The sequence below is a fragment of the Dipodomys merriami genome, unplaced genomic scaffold (assembly GCF_024711535.1).
Source record: "Dipodomys merriami isolate MVZ:Mamm:240054 unplaced genomic scaffold, mDipMer1.0.p SCAF_230, whole genome shotgun sequence".
Taxonomy (NCBI): Eukaryota; Metazoa; Chordata; class Mammalia; order Rodentia; family Heteromyidae; genus Dipodomys; species Dipodomys merriami.
The window spans coordinates 1,100,253-1,114,333 of record NW_027203716.1 but is presented as its reverse complement, the minus strand read 5'-3'; the positions used below and the strand labels follow the sequence as shown (position 1 = coordinate 1,114,333).

At 40.8% G+C, this 14,081-nt stretch overlaps 1 pseudogene; it reads left to right on the top strand.

The window, feature by feature from the left end:
* The first annotated feature begins 204 nt into the window (after nt 1–204).
* LOC138835221 (U6 spliceosomal RNA) lies at nt 205–301 on the top strand (annotated as a pseudogene).
* The last annotated feature ends 13,780 nt before the right edge of the window (nt 302–14,081 follow it).

Genomic DNA, 14,081 nt, shown 5'->3' with positions numbered 1-14,081 from the left:
GAAAAAGACTTAAAATTGTCATTGACAAAAAATTGCAAATGTGAGCAATTAATTGAACATATAATTTTTCCCCTATTCACAGAATTTTAGGGAAATAATAGCATTGTTAGGAACAATAAGGATTCCTTGTTCCAAGTAGGCACCCATGGATATAAGCCTGTATAAAGATTTCATCATTAACTACTTAAATTTAGAAGATACTACATGCTTCAGCAGCACGTATTCCCAAATTACACTACAGAGATTAACATGGCAATTGCACAAGGATGATATGAAAATTTGTGAAGTATTCCATATTTTTCATTCTTCAGATGCAAGAAATGAAAAACAGTTATTAAAAAGTTGATTACAAAATAACAAGTGTAACAACAAACGTAATTCCTTTTAATTAAATTTAGTTTGACATTAGTGTATTAAATCTTCACCTCAGAAAGGCGTTTACATAGCATAAACTTTACAAAACTTTTGAAATTAGACAAAATTGTCATTTTATCCCAAAGAAAAATAATATTAGGACCTAGGAAAAAAAGGAATCTACGACTTTCTATATCGAATACAATCTGAAAGGACACATTAATGAACCTATGTATTATAAAATAATATAGAATTCAAAGTATATCTAGGAAAGAATAAAATAAATTATGAACATTATAAAAACATAGAATATAGAATATTTTAAAATATTCTTTTTCAGACAAGCACCGGAAATACTTTAGTTTCTGTACTACTCATTTCAACAGATACGTTAAAATTATTTCTGATTAAAAAATCACAAACTTTGCAGAAATCATTATACATATAAACAAAAACTCTTGAATACATTTTGACATCCAATGCAGGCAATTCACTTTGAAGAATTCCACGGAATTCATGAATTTTTACAGTAAGTATTGATGTTGCCGGGCTCTGGTGGCTCACTCCTATAATCCTAGCTACTCAGGAGGCTGAGATCTAAGGTTCATGGTTCAAAGCCAGCCCAGGAAAGAAAGTCCTTGAGACTCTTATCTCCAATAAACCACTAGAAACCTGGAAGTGAAGCTGTGGCTCAAGCCGTAGAGCACTCACCTTGAGCTGAAGAACACAGGCATAGCGCCCAGGGCCAGTGTGCAAGCCCCATGACCGAGCAAAAAAAAAAAAAAAAAAAAGATATTGCCCTTATTTGGATTGTGGAAATATTTTGTATGGACACAAAGGATGGACTTGCATTTTTGAAATTTAAGAAACTTAACCCGACCATTAGGACTTAAGAGAACAATTTGTACAGCCTCCCACAACTTCATAGAGGTAGTGGTAAATACTTATCCTTTGGGCAATTTCAAATGCAGTTTCTTCTAAGTTGTTCTTCACACCTGGTTTTATATAATGGTTCAACAGAAGGAGATCCAGTGTATCTTCGCTATCTCAATTCTCAACAGCAAGATGTAAGGGGGTCAAGAGGCCTTTAGTTGACATTGGTGTCTGTATCATGATTAAGTAAGAAAGAAGCCACTCTGGTATTATTCCACATATATACACTGTGCAGACGTGTCCAGCCATCTACAGTTATTGCATTTGCCACTTGAGTCACCAACTCACGGACAATGTCTAAGTGTCCACTGTAGGCTCCCTGATGAAGAGGGGTATACTCATCATCATCCCCTATTATTCACATGAGTGGCCTTTTTGAAAAGTAGTCTCTGCACTGTAGTAAGCTTAATATTTTCAGTAGCCCAATGAAGAAATTTACTTGGATCCTTCTCCATTTTTTGTCTTGCAATTGATACTATTCCTTACTTTTTCATCCTGTTCCTCATCTTCCTAAGAATTGACTAACCAGAGACTTTGAGAGCCAGTGGGAATGAGGTTTCCATGTATTTCCCTAATAGTTCACATTGGTTGAACTGGTCAGAAATATCCGGTGAATTTTCTGCATATCTTTTTTCACCATGATTTTTATTCTCTTTTTCTAATTTTACTATTTGAAATTATTCTAACTGGAGAGTAGGGAATTGATGGAGAACAGAGGAAAGATGTTCCCCCGTATTCAAAGGTACAGGCTGAAAATGAGGACCAGTGATATCTTCATGTGCATCTTATTCTAGGAATGAGAAAATATGAAATAATGCCTTCTATATAAATGATTTGGGAAGTGGCAGAACAAAAAGTTGAAATGATGCAACCAAAAATATAAAAGCAAAATAAATTAGGATAATTATGGAGCAAACATATTATCTATGAGAACCATGAAATAGAGAAAGGAAGAGAGATAGAGATGTGCAGTGACCTAGCTAGCCACAAAATCCATGACTCTGATCAATTGATAGAGCAAACAAAATTGTATTTTTTAAAAAGATTGAAATAGAACTTATGTATTTACTTGAAATTAGTAAATACATTTTAGTAGCCTACATAAAGAGACATAGCTTTGACCAAATTACAGACAAGAATCTAAATCCTGGGTAATTATAGTAACAGATCTGACTGAAATCAGTTGAATCACACTTTTCCTGTACAATAAAGAAATAGGTCCAAGCTAGTAAAGCAGCTAGAGAAGGCAGGCAGATTGTATCTGTGACAAAACTTTGTGTAAAATGGTATTGAGGATTTCTTACTGGTGATCCACTTGCACTGGAAGCATGATTCTGAACTATTGCTTGCTGATTCTGAACTACTGCTTTGATCATTATATTCTCCAAGAAGAAAAATTGAGAATTGATAGTTTAGGACTACTAATACATTTTCACCTTCTCACTAAGCACCTTCAATCATCAAAATCACATGAAGACAATAGACAGGCCTACTTTTTTAGATGAAAACAAGTGTCTTTAAAAAAAATGAATTTATGTAGTCATGCATAGGACTTCTATTTTACTAATGCCTCATACATTTTAATAATGTTAGGTAACAATAAATAATGGATCTATTAGAAAGCTCTTAAAGCTCATATGTTCAATAGTGAGTTCTCTTACACAGTATCATGGTATTTTTTGTTTATGGTCTTATGAAGAAATTTACATTACTAACTTGAATTTCTGACAGGACAGTATCATCACTGTACATCTTGCTTCTATACTCTCAGGTTTACATTGCTATCTAAGTATGTGCATTAGATAACTATAGAGGAAAAAGTAGAAGCCACACTGATAGCTCATGTCTTTAATCCTAGTTAATCAGAAAGATGAAATCTGAGGATTGTGGTTTGAAAGCAGACCAAAATAAAAGTCCATTAGATTCTGATTTGAAAGTAACGAGCAAAAGATAGAAATGGCGCTGTGGTATAAGCAATAAAATGCTAGCCTTGAGAAAACTGAAATAAAAAATAACAAATTCTGGCAAAAAGCTGTGTGTATAGTAGGAAATGTCCTGCTGTGTGTGAGAGGCTCTGAGTTTTGTCTACAGTTGTTCAGAGAACAATACTGCCATCTTCTTGGGGGTTGGAATATTCATGTGCTCAAGGACTGCTGAGACCTTGGGCTACCCGTTGGGGTGTGTGTGTGTGTGTGTGTGTGTGTGTGTGTGTGTGTGTGTGTGTGTGTGTGTGTGTGTGTGTGTATTTTTCCCTCATTTTTCTCTGTCCACTTCCTGAGTGCCTGTCTGCCTATTCCTATATTCGGATGGTGCCATTTCTCCATTGCAACCTTGCCTTTAGCCCCTTATCAGTATCTACAATGAGTCTTAAATTGTCAGAGACCTAAATATTCCACTTTTCCTTTGGAGCCCAAGTTTGGCTATCCATATCTTTGTCCACCTCCAGAGTATTCTGTGTCAGCAGGGCCAGCTGGCATATGTTCTCCACTGCCTCTGGGGGGGCAGGGTCAGTCATGCAACGTCCTTTTTTTCAGCTGGGCCTCTGGCTGTACTGTATGTCCCACTCCCAGCCAGCTGGCAGTGGAGTGGGGAGAAGGATGGTTGCCAGTTGTTCTGACCAACTCGAGCTTGATAGCTGACTGAAGGCTAACCCAGCAAGGGTGATCCGGGGTTACATGGGAGGTGAGGCCAAGGTGGCTTGAAAATATTGGTCGATGGCTAGGAAATGTCAACAAATCTTTTCACAGCAAGTCTATCTTCCGACGCTAGCAGGGCCTCTAGACAATTCCAGATGTCCAGAATACAGAGGCACAGACTTTGAGCTCCAGGGCCAGAGAACTACGGGATGAGAGACTGGTATGGCCAGTGCCTCAATTTTCTGGGGCATTATCCTTGACCTGGCTATGTCCCCCTTGTGTAAGTTTACTTCTTTACCCAGTGCTGGCCACACACTGACCACTTGTGCTGTGCAAGTGGCAGGAGCAGAGGTGAGATCTAGGAAGACCAAAATCAGAATTTATGGCCTGAATGGGGTGTAGGGTGTCTTTAAAAAAATCTTAGAGCTAGAACTCAGAGCTTGGCACTGTCCCTGAGCTTTCTTTGTTCAAGGCTTACACTCTGACACTTGAACCATAGCTCACCTTTCATCTTTTTTAGTAGCTGAGTAGACAGAAGAGTCTCACATACTTTCCTGCCTGGGCTGGCTTCAAGTTGCTGCCTTAAGAGCTCAACCACTTGAGTAGCTAGGATTTCTGGTATGAGCCACTGACACCTGCTAATGATGTGTGTGTGTGTGTGTGTGTGTGTGTGTGTGTGTGTGTGCGTGTGTGTGTGTGTGTGTGTGTGTGTGTTTACCAGGGCTTGAACTCAGAGCCTAGGTGGTATCCTAGGTATCTTTAGCTTGTTTGCACAAGGTTGGTGCTGTACTACTTGAACTAGAGTAGCTCTGCTTCCCATCTTTTTCGTGATTCTTTGAAGATAAGACTTTGCCCAGGCTAGCTTTGAATGTTGATTGATCCATAGGCCTCAGCCTTGAGTAGCTAGGATTATAGGCATGAGCCACTGGCATCCAGCTGCATGGATGTCTTTTCCTACACTCTTCTGTTCTAACAGCTATCTATTTTCCCTGGCCCAGATCTCAGACCTCCACATCGGCTTCCACCAGCCTCTGACTGTGAAGAACATAAAACTCAAACCTGATCCCATTCTTTTTCCTCAGGGGAGGAGGTTATGTTTCATCTGAAGCCAGGTATAGGAGGGGTAGCTGTAGATGGGTGCTCAGTTGGGAGAGAGGTAATCTGTTTTAGCCAAGAAAGGAAGTGTGGCCAGATGCTAATAGCTCATGCTCTCATACTCCAAGCTCATCAGGAGTCTGAGATCTGAGGATTGCCATTCAGAGGCAGCCCAGTTAGAAAGGTCTGTGAGACTCTCTTCTGCAAATAACCACCCAAAAGCTGGAAGAAAAGCTGTGGCTTAAGTGGTAGAGTGCTAGCCCTGAATGAAAAATGTGAGGGACAGAGCCCAGGCCCTGAGATCAAGCCCTAGAACCAAGGTGCTTATGCGTTCACGTGTGCGCACGCACGCGCGCGTGTGCGCGCGCGCGCACACACACACACACACACACACACACACACACACACCAAACACATACACAGGAAGGTGGTAATGATGAGCTGAGCTAGAACTGGGGGCAGTCCTGAGGCATTGTCACAGTAAACTCTACAGGCATATCAAGTGTTTTCTGCCTAAATCCTTCTTGGGCTGAGGGGTCTGGGCCATGGAAGTAAGTTCCATGGAACCAGTCCCTCCATTTGTGCACTAGGCCACAGGACTAAGGAGAGGGCACTATGGATGCTCATTTGTAGTCGGCCCACGATTGCAGACCTTCATGTGTCCCTGAGCACTGGTGAAGAAAGCAGGCCTCTGGGCCCTGGGACTCCAGGGACAGCTACTGCTACAAGCATCAGCCAGCTGGCTGTGGATTCCTGAGCCTACAAGTCTTTCATGAGCCCAACTCAACACTTGCCCAAGGTGTGCCTGACAAATTCACACTCTTGTGATACCCTCATGAATGAGCATTACCCGATATGACATCTTGCAGCTTCTGCCCCTCCTGGCTCAGAACTGTGGTCTGAGACGTCAATTTGCTACTCAGATCCATATCACATCCATGACAGATGCCATTCTGATTATCTCTATGCCCAAAGGCTCCACCCTTTTCTGGTACTATGTCTTTCTCTGTAGACAATGGCCTCCAAACAGGCTGCTCCCAAGACTTGTAGGACACCTAGACATTGGGAGACCCTTAGGGGCCCACTGGAAAGTACTCTGCCTAGAGCCACAGAGGTACAAGCAGGCAAGAGGTTGGTCATGGGTATTGAACTCTGGGCCTGGCCATTGTCCCTAAGCTCTTCAGCTTACCACTTGAGCTACAGAGCCACTTCCGGTTTTATTGAGGTTCCTTGGAGATCAGAGTCTCCCGGACTTTCCTGCTTGGGCTAGCTTTGAACCGTGGTCCTCACATCTCAGTCTTCTGAGGACTAGTCTTTCACCACAGTGGACTAGGAGCTCCTGAAAGCTTTTCTTTACTTTTTCTGTGTCAGCACTGGGGCTTGAACTCAGGGCCTGGGCTCTGGTCTCTTAACATTTTAACTCAAGGTTAGCACTTTACCACTTGAGCCACAGCTCCATTTCTGGCTTTTAGTAGTTCATCGGCAAGAAGAGTCTCACTAACTTTCCTCCCCTTAGCTGGCTTCTCAAAAGATCTCTATCTCAGTCTCCTGAGTAGCTAAGATTTACAGGGGTTGAGCCACTGGTGGCATTGGGCTAGAAGCTTTTCTTTTCTATTTTCTTTTTATTGTGAAAATACTGTACAGAGGGGTTAAAATTACATGCGCAAGATAATGAGTACATTTCTTATCAAGCATTGTAGCCTCCTCCTTTGTTTCCCCTTCCCATCCCTTCCCAGCCTCCCCTCGGCACCCCACCCAATCCTCCCCCCCCTGCAAAGTTGTAAAGTTCGTTTTAGACATGACAACTTGTACTTCTCATTGTTGCAACGGGTCAAGCAAGCCTTCTTCCCTGCGTTTGCCCTGACTTCTACATGCAAAGGAGGTCTGAAGGTCAGGAACTGTTAAAAATACGATTCCAGCCACAGGAAATGGATGGGGTCCCTGAGAAAAAGCCGAGCTAATCTTCACCCTGGCCCCTGTGGGACTCCACCCTCTGCCCTACCTGTGACTCAGCCTTGAATGTCCTGCCATACTTGCTTTAAGCCACAGAACCTTCATTCCACCCACACCAACTGCTCTACACCTCAGGATCTTTGCCCATGCTGTACCTTATGCCTGAGGCCGTCTGCCCTGAATCCACATCTTAGAACTCCTGTGGAATTTTGGCACTGCTTATATCACCTCCTGGAGCAAGTATTTCCTTCCCTTCTCCCACTTTCTTTTCATATTGAGTTGCTAGAGATGGAACTTGTGCAGGCTGATTGGCAAATGCTCTATCTTGTGTGTGTGTGTGTGTGTGTGTGTGTGTGTGTGTGTGTGTGTGTGTGTGTGCAAGTGTGTGCCAGTCCTAGGGTTTGATTTCATGGCCTGGATGCCATCCCATCCCTGAGCTTTTGTGCTCAAGTCTAGCACTCTAGTACTTAAACCACAACTCTACTTCTGTCTTTTTGTGATTAATTGGAGAAAAGTGTCTCATAGAGACTTTCCTGCTTGCAATTGGGATCCTCAGATCTAAGTCTCCCGAGTAGCTTACAGAGGTTAAACACCAACACTTACCCTCTACCGTACCTCTTACCTATAACCTCGGCCATCCTCTGATTCCCAGAAGAATATGTCTCATCAGGCTCACTTATTTTTTTGCCAATCTTGGGGCTTGAACTCAAGTTCTGGACATGTTCCTGAGCTTCTTTTGCTCAAGGCTAGAACTGTATCACTTAAGCCACAGTGCCACTTTTGGCTTTTTCTCTTTCTGTGGTACTGAGCAATCGAACCCAGGGCTTAGTGCATGCTAGGTAAGCACTCTACCACTAAGCCACATTCGCAGCCAATGGCTCCCTTCTAACGGGAGTTATGAGGGTGAGATTTATTGGCATATCCCTTTCGGCATATATATTGCTATTTCATATCTTTGCCAAGATTTTGGACCAGACTGTGACTCAGCAATGAGAATGATAAATGAGTGATAGCCACTAGGCCCCAGAGGTCTAGGCTCACATCCTTCAGAGGGATAGAGAATATGGAGCCAGAAACTTTGACAACTCCTACAGTCTAGTTACTGTGATCTCCCTGGAGGCAGTGGCTGGCTGCTAGGTGTCCTGATTGGACACCTCAGCCAGAACTTAAGGCTTCAGTTATTAAATGGCAGAGAAGAATACTTTGTTCAAGCATCCAGCTCAGACTTAGTACTCTCTGAGGGCTTGTTCCAGCTTGCCCAGGTTGGGGGACTGGGCATGGGCAACCTGCTGAATGCCCATCATCCTTACATCATCCATCCATACACAGAGATATAGAGTTATTGCCTCCTTTTTGTGGGGGGCAGGGAGGGCAGTTCCAGGTTTGTTCTATGAGTCTAGGCCCTGTTCCTGAGCTCCTTTTGCTCAATGGTAGCACTCTGTCCTTGAGCCACAGCCTCATTCATGTTATTTTTTTCCTGTGATCTCTTAAAAATAAGAGTGTCTCAGGCTTTCCTGCCACGGCTGAATTCAAATTGTCATTCTCTACATCTCAGCTTTGTGAGGAGCTAGGATTACAGGCAGAAGCCCTGGCTCCTTTGATTCTTGTCTTCTTTTTGTGCTTTTTTGTAATTTTAACAATCTGAAATCTTCAAGGTGTCATTCTAATGGTTTGCATTCGAAAGTAACTAATCAGGCCTGGAGTTTGAAAGCCAGGACTGCCACCCACAAATGGAAGGAGATCCTGAAAAACTCATTCATATTCATGTGAATGCTAATGGAATGTAATACAAGTAACAATTAAATTTGCAGTAAATTCATGATTCTATTTTAGAATGCCACAGAAAATTTATTGGATTTATATCTTCCATTCTAGCACCACGGTATGATTCCCCTAATGGAAGGATACTGACTAATTTTTAATTAATGCTTTTATAAGTATTCAAACATGATACTTCATTAAATGGAGGCATAATTTAATAACTAATAATTGGTTATAGTATATATAATTTAATATCCTCACATTCCCTCTCTCTCTGTATGCATATATATATACATATCTATCTATCTATCTATCTATGTCTCTTTCTATATATAGATATATATCTATATTCTATAGATCTCTCTCTCTCTATATATATATATCTATAGATATATCTATAGATATCTATAGATATATCTATAGATATATCTCTATAGATATATCTATAGATCTATAGATATATATAGAGAGATATAGATATATCTCTCTATATATATCTATATATGTATCTCTATATATCTATAAATCTATAGATATATAGAGATATATAGATATATCTCTCTATATAACTATATCTATATATATATATATATCTATAGATATATCTATATCTATATATCTATATCTATATCTATCTATATCTATCTATCAATCTATCTATCTATCTATCTATCTATCCATATATATATATATATATATATATATAGAGAGAGAGAGAGAGAGAGAGAGAGAGAGAGAGAGAGAAAGATCATTCCTATGGCTTGATCATAGGTCGTCAAAACTTTCTGGATCTCAGTTTGCCAGAGGCTGGTGTGCTAAGACTGTGACCCCATTTATGGACTGGCCATTGTAGTCCGTGATTTGAAATCCCAGCATGGCCAAAAATTTATTCGTGGAGTAAGAAGCCAATTTTGACACTTTTTTTTCCTTCTCTTTGAAAGTCCTGGGTCTCAGTATGATGTATAATCCATATGCAAATATATGCTATGTGATATGATGTAATAAAAGAACTATTAATATGGGTAATAGTACTAAATAAACAAGGGTAATAAAGATCATACGCAGTAAACCCATGCACGAAAATAGATCTCATATATTAATATTACTTTTTTCCAGTGCTGGGCTTCATTTCAGGCCCTGGGAACTTATCTGAATTTCTTGTCTTCAAGGACGATGAGCCTTTCCCCTTCACCCATAGTGTCACAGAGTTATCCAGACCCTCAGTTCAAATAAAAGGCCTGCCAGAAAAATGTTGCAAATTCCAAATCAGGGCCTTATAATAATTATTATTTTTTTGCCCAAACACAGTGCTTACATTCAGGTCTTGGCATCTCTGCCACAGCCAACCCTAGGATCCTAGGACCCTAGTTCAAATCTTGGGGCTGGCAAAAAAAAAAAGAGAAGCATAAAACTGAGAAGTTCAAGAGGTGGTTTTTTACTTTTTTCCCCTTTGTATTGTGACCATCCTGGATGTAAATGACAAGGCAAGAAAGAGTACATGACTTTGCATTGCTGATGTTTGGCGGACTATTAAAGAAGCATAGCCAAAACTGTCAGATTAGGTCTGGAGGTCGAATCGTGGGATTGCCACTAATGAATGGCAGAGATTCTAAAATCCCATTCCCATGTACAGCTATACAAATGGAATGTTATAAAAGTAACAACTAAATTAGTAGTTAGTGTTTAATTATATTATAAAATTATTCACAACATTTATAATACAATGACTAATTTTCAATTAATAATTTATTATGTATTCAATCATGATCCTTAAAAAAGGAAGGAATAATTTAATTCCCAGTAATCAATAGTAATATCGTATATGTAATTTCATAGTATACAGACATCTCTCTCTTATTTCATGCATCTACAGCTATCTATCTATCTATTTATCGATCTATCTATCTATCTATCGATCTATCTATCTGTCTATCTATATCTCTGAAGAGATATGTATCTATATCTCTGTAGAGATATAGATAGATAGATAGAGATATATCTATATCTCTGGAGACATTTAGATAGATAGATAGATAGATAGATAGATAGATAGATAGATAGATAGATAGATAGATAGATAGAGATATATCTCTATCTCTATCTCTATCTCTCTCTATCAGCCACTACTATGGCTTGTTCCCAGGTCCTCAGAACTGGCTGGAAGCTCAGTTTGCCAAAGGCTTTTGTTCTACAACTGACCCTTTCATGAATTGGGCATTGTGGGCTGTGAGTTCAAATCCCAGCATGGCCAAAATTTTATATGTTGAGTCAGAAGCCAATTTTGACACATTTTTTCCTTGTCTGTGAAAGTCTTGGGTCTCAGTATGATGTATAATCCATATGCAAATAGATTCATGTGATAAGATGTAATATATGAAATAGATGCTATATATGTAATATTACTAAATAAAATAAAAATAAGGGTAATAAATGTCATAAGTTTTAAACCCATGCACGTAAATAGATCTCATATATAGATATTATTTTTTTCAGTACTGGGGCTTGAAATTGGGCCCTAGAAATTCTTGCTGAAATTCTTGTCTTCAATGACGGCGAGCCTACTCTCCCCCATAGTACCACAGATTTACCCAGACCCTGAGTTCAAATCCCAGGCCTGCCAGAAAAACAGTGCAAATTCCAAGCCAGTGCCTTAATATTTTCTTGGCCATGCCTGGGGCTTGAACTCAGCTCGTGCAACTCTGTTTCAGTTTTGATCATCTTAGGCTGCTGTGCAGCCTCTGGACCCACAGCCCATCCTGAGATCCTAGGAGCTGAGTTCAAATCTTGGGACCATAAAAAAAGTAGAAGTTCTTGGAAGATGGCTCAGTAAACAGGGCTTGCCTTGCATCTATAAGGCCCTGGGTTAGATTCCTCAGCACCACATAAGTAGAAAAAACTGGAAGTAGTCTTATGGCTCAAGTGGTAGAGCGATAGCCTTGAGCTGAAGAGTTGAGGCACAGCACCCAGACCCAGAGTTCTGGCCCCAAAACTGAAAACAAAGGAGAAGGATAAAACTGGGAAGTTCCAGAAGGCGGTTTTATATGTTTTTTTCTTTGCATTGCAACCATTCTGGTTCTATATGACAGGGCCTGGAAAGTGTACATGACCTTGCACTGCTGAAGTTTGGTGGGCTATCAGGGAAGCCATAGCCAAAATCAACAACCTAGGCCCGGGTGTGAATCCCAGGACTGCCACCTATGAATGGCGGGAGAGCCTAAGATATGCATTCTGATATATATCCATACAAATGGAATGTTGCAAAGTAATAATTACATTAGTATTTAGTGTATGATTATATTATAAAATTATGCACAATAATTATAGTATATTGACTAATTTTCAATTAATACTTTATTATGTATTCAACCATAATACTTAAATAAAGGAAGGAATAATTTCTTGATAATTGGGAGTAATATAGTATATATAATTAATTACTATACAGACATCCCTGTCTTGTTTTATACATACATATATATACTTATATATGTATGTGTATATATGTGTGTGTGTGTGTGTGTGTGTGTGTGTGTGTGTGTGTGTGTGTGTGTAACAATCTACATATCTATTTCTACACTTGTCATTCCTGGGGCTCTGTGGTAGAGTGCTTGCCCAGTATGTATGAAGCCCTGGGATCCATTCCACAATATCACATGCACAGAATAAACCACAAGTAGTGCTGCCATTCAAGAAGTGGAGCATTGGTGTTGAGCATGGAAGCTTAAGGACTGTGTTTAGGCCCTTACTCAGGCCCCAGGACTGGCACCAAAAACAAGTTAGAATATTCTGACTGCAAGTATAGAAGGCCAGGATTTCAAATACCTCATCACAGAGCAAGCTGGGAGTCTGAAGCCAATGGATGCCACCTAACATGACTTAGCCAGAGGTCAACAGCTGCAACCCAGCACCATGGAACCAGATGCTGCTGGCTCACCCCTTGCTGCTTGCGGAATGAGATCAGACACTGGTGGGTTGAAAACTCAGCCCTGACAGGAAGTCTGCAAGGCTCTGAGCTGTGCCTCAAAATGGTAGAGCTCTAGCCTTGAGGAAAAGTTCTTCGGACAGTACCTCCAACCTATGAGTGAAATCCCGAGGCTGATGATACTCCCCACAAAAAAATACCCACCTAAACCATAAGATGTGAACTTGTGTGGTTTGTGACGTGTATGTGAAAGAGTGGTGATACTGATGAAAGCACCTTAAATCTAATGACAGTTTATATGATACAGCAATGTGAAGAAACCTTCCTGGGGTGCTTGGTCCTCAGTCCTTCATGGGGTTCTGGATCATTCATGGGGTACTGTGTGCTGAGTCATTCACGGGGTGCTATGTGCTGAGTCCTTCACGAGTAGTATTCATTCATCTGGTTCTTATAAGAGCTACACAAGTAAGATGATTGTGCAGATGAGAAAGTTGAGGCTCAGATATGTCCCCAGGGCAGGGCCAAATTTATGTATGTATTTAGCTCTAGTGACTTGTCTCCTGCAGACAATTGTTTTGGTTTAATTTTCACCATCATGAACCTTGAACTCACAGCCTAGGTGTTGAATTTCTTCTTGGGCTCATGGCTAAAGTTCTACCATGCTGAGCCAAGGACCTCCTTGCAGCAAAGTGCAGGGCTTAGGTGTCTTTAGCTGAGGTCTATCATCCTGGCTGCTTAAGAAGCTGAAGATCTTGGTTCAAAGCAATTTCAGATCATGGTCCAAAGCCAGCCCTGGCAGGAAATTCCTTGAGATGGTTATCTCCAAAAACCACCAGCAAGCCTGAAGGGGCCCTGTAGCTCAAGTGCTAGAGCGCTAGATTTGAGCTGAAGAGATGAGAGACAGCACTCAGGCCCAAACTTCAACTCCTCCAACTTACAAGAAAAGAAAGAAATCTGAAGTGGAGTACTGGGAATTTTTCCTAGGGGTAGACTGCATTGCATGTGTGAAACCCTGGGTTTGAATACTCAGTACCACATCCATAGAAAAGGTCAATCCCTGAAGTGGCACTGTGGCTCAAGTGGTAGAGTGTTGTCCTTGTACAGAAGAAACTCAGATACAGTGGTTAGTTCCTGAGTTCAAGCACCAGGACTGGTATACACACACACACACACACACACACACACACACACACACACACACACACACACACACACACACACACACACACACACACGGAGGCACCGTTGCCAATAATGAATCATTTCATTAGGTTCAGCTCCCCAATTGTCTGCCAGAAGAACTCTTGAATTAATGGTAGTAGTTTGTTTCAACACTGAAACATAGTCACAAAGACAGAATAAGTGCAGGAAACTTGGCCTGCCACAGGAGGTGGCACAAATGAAGGCTTCCTGTCAAAACAGAGCAC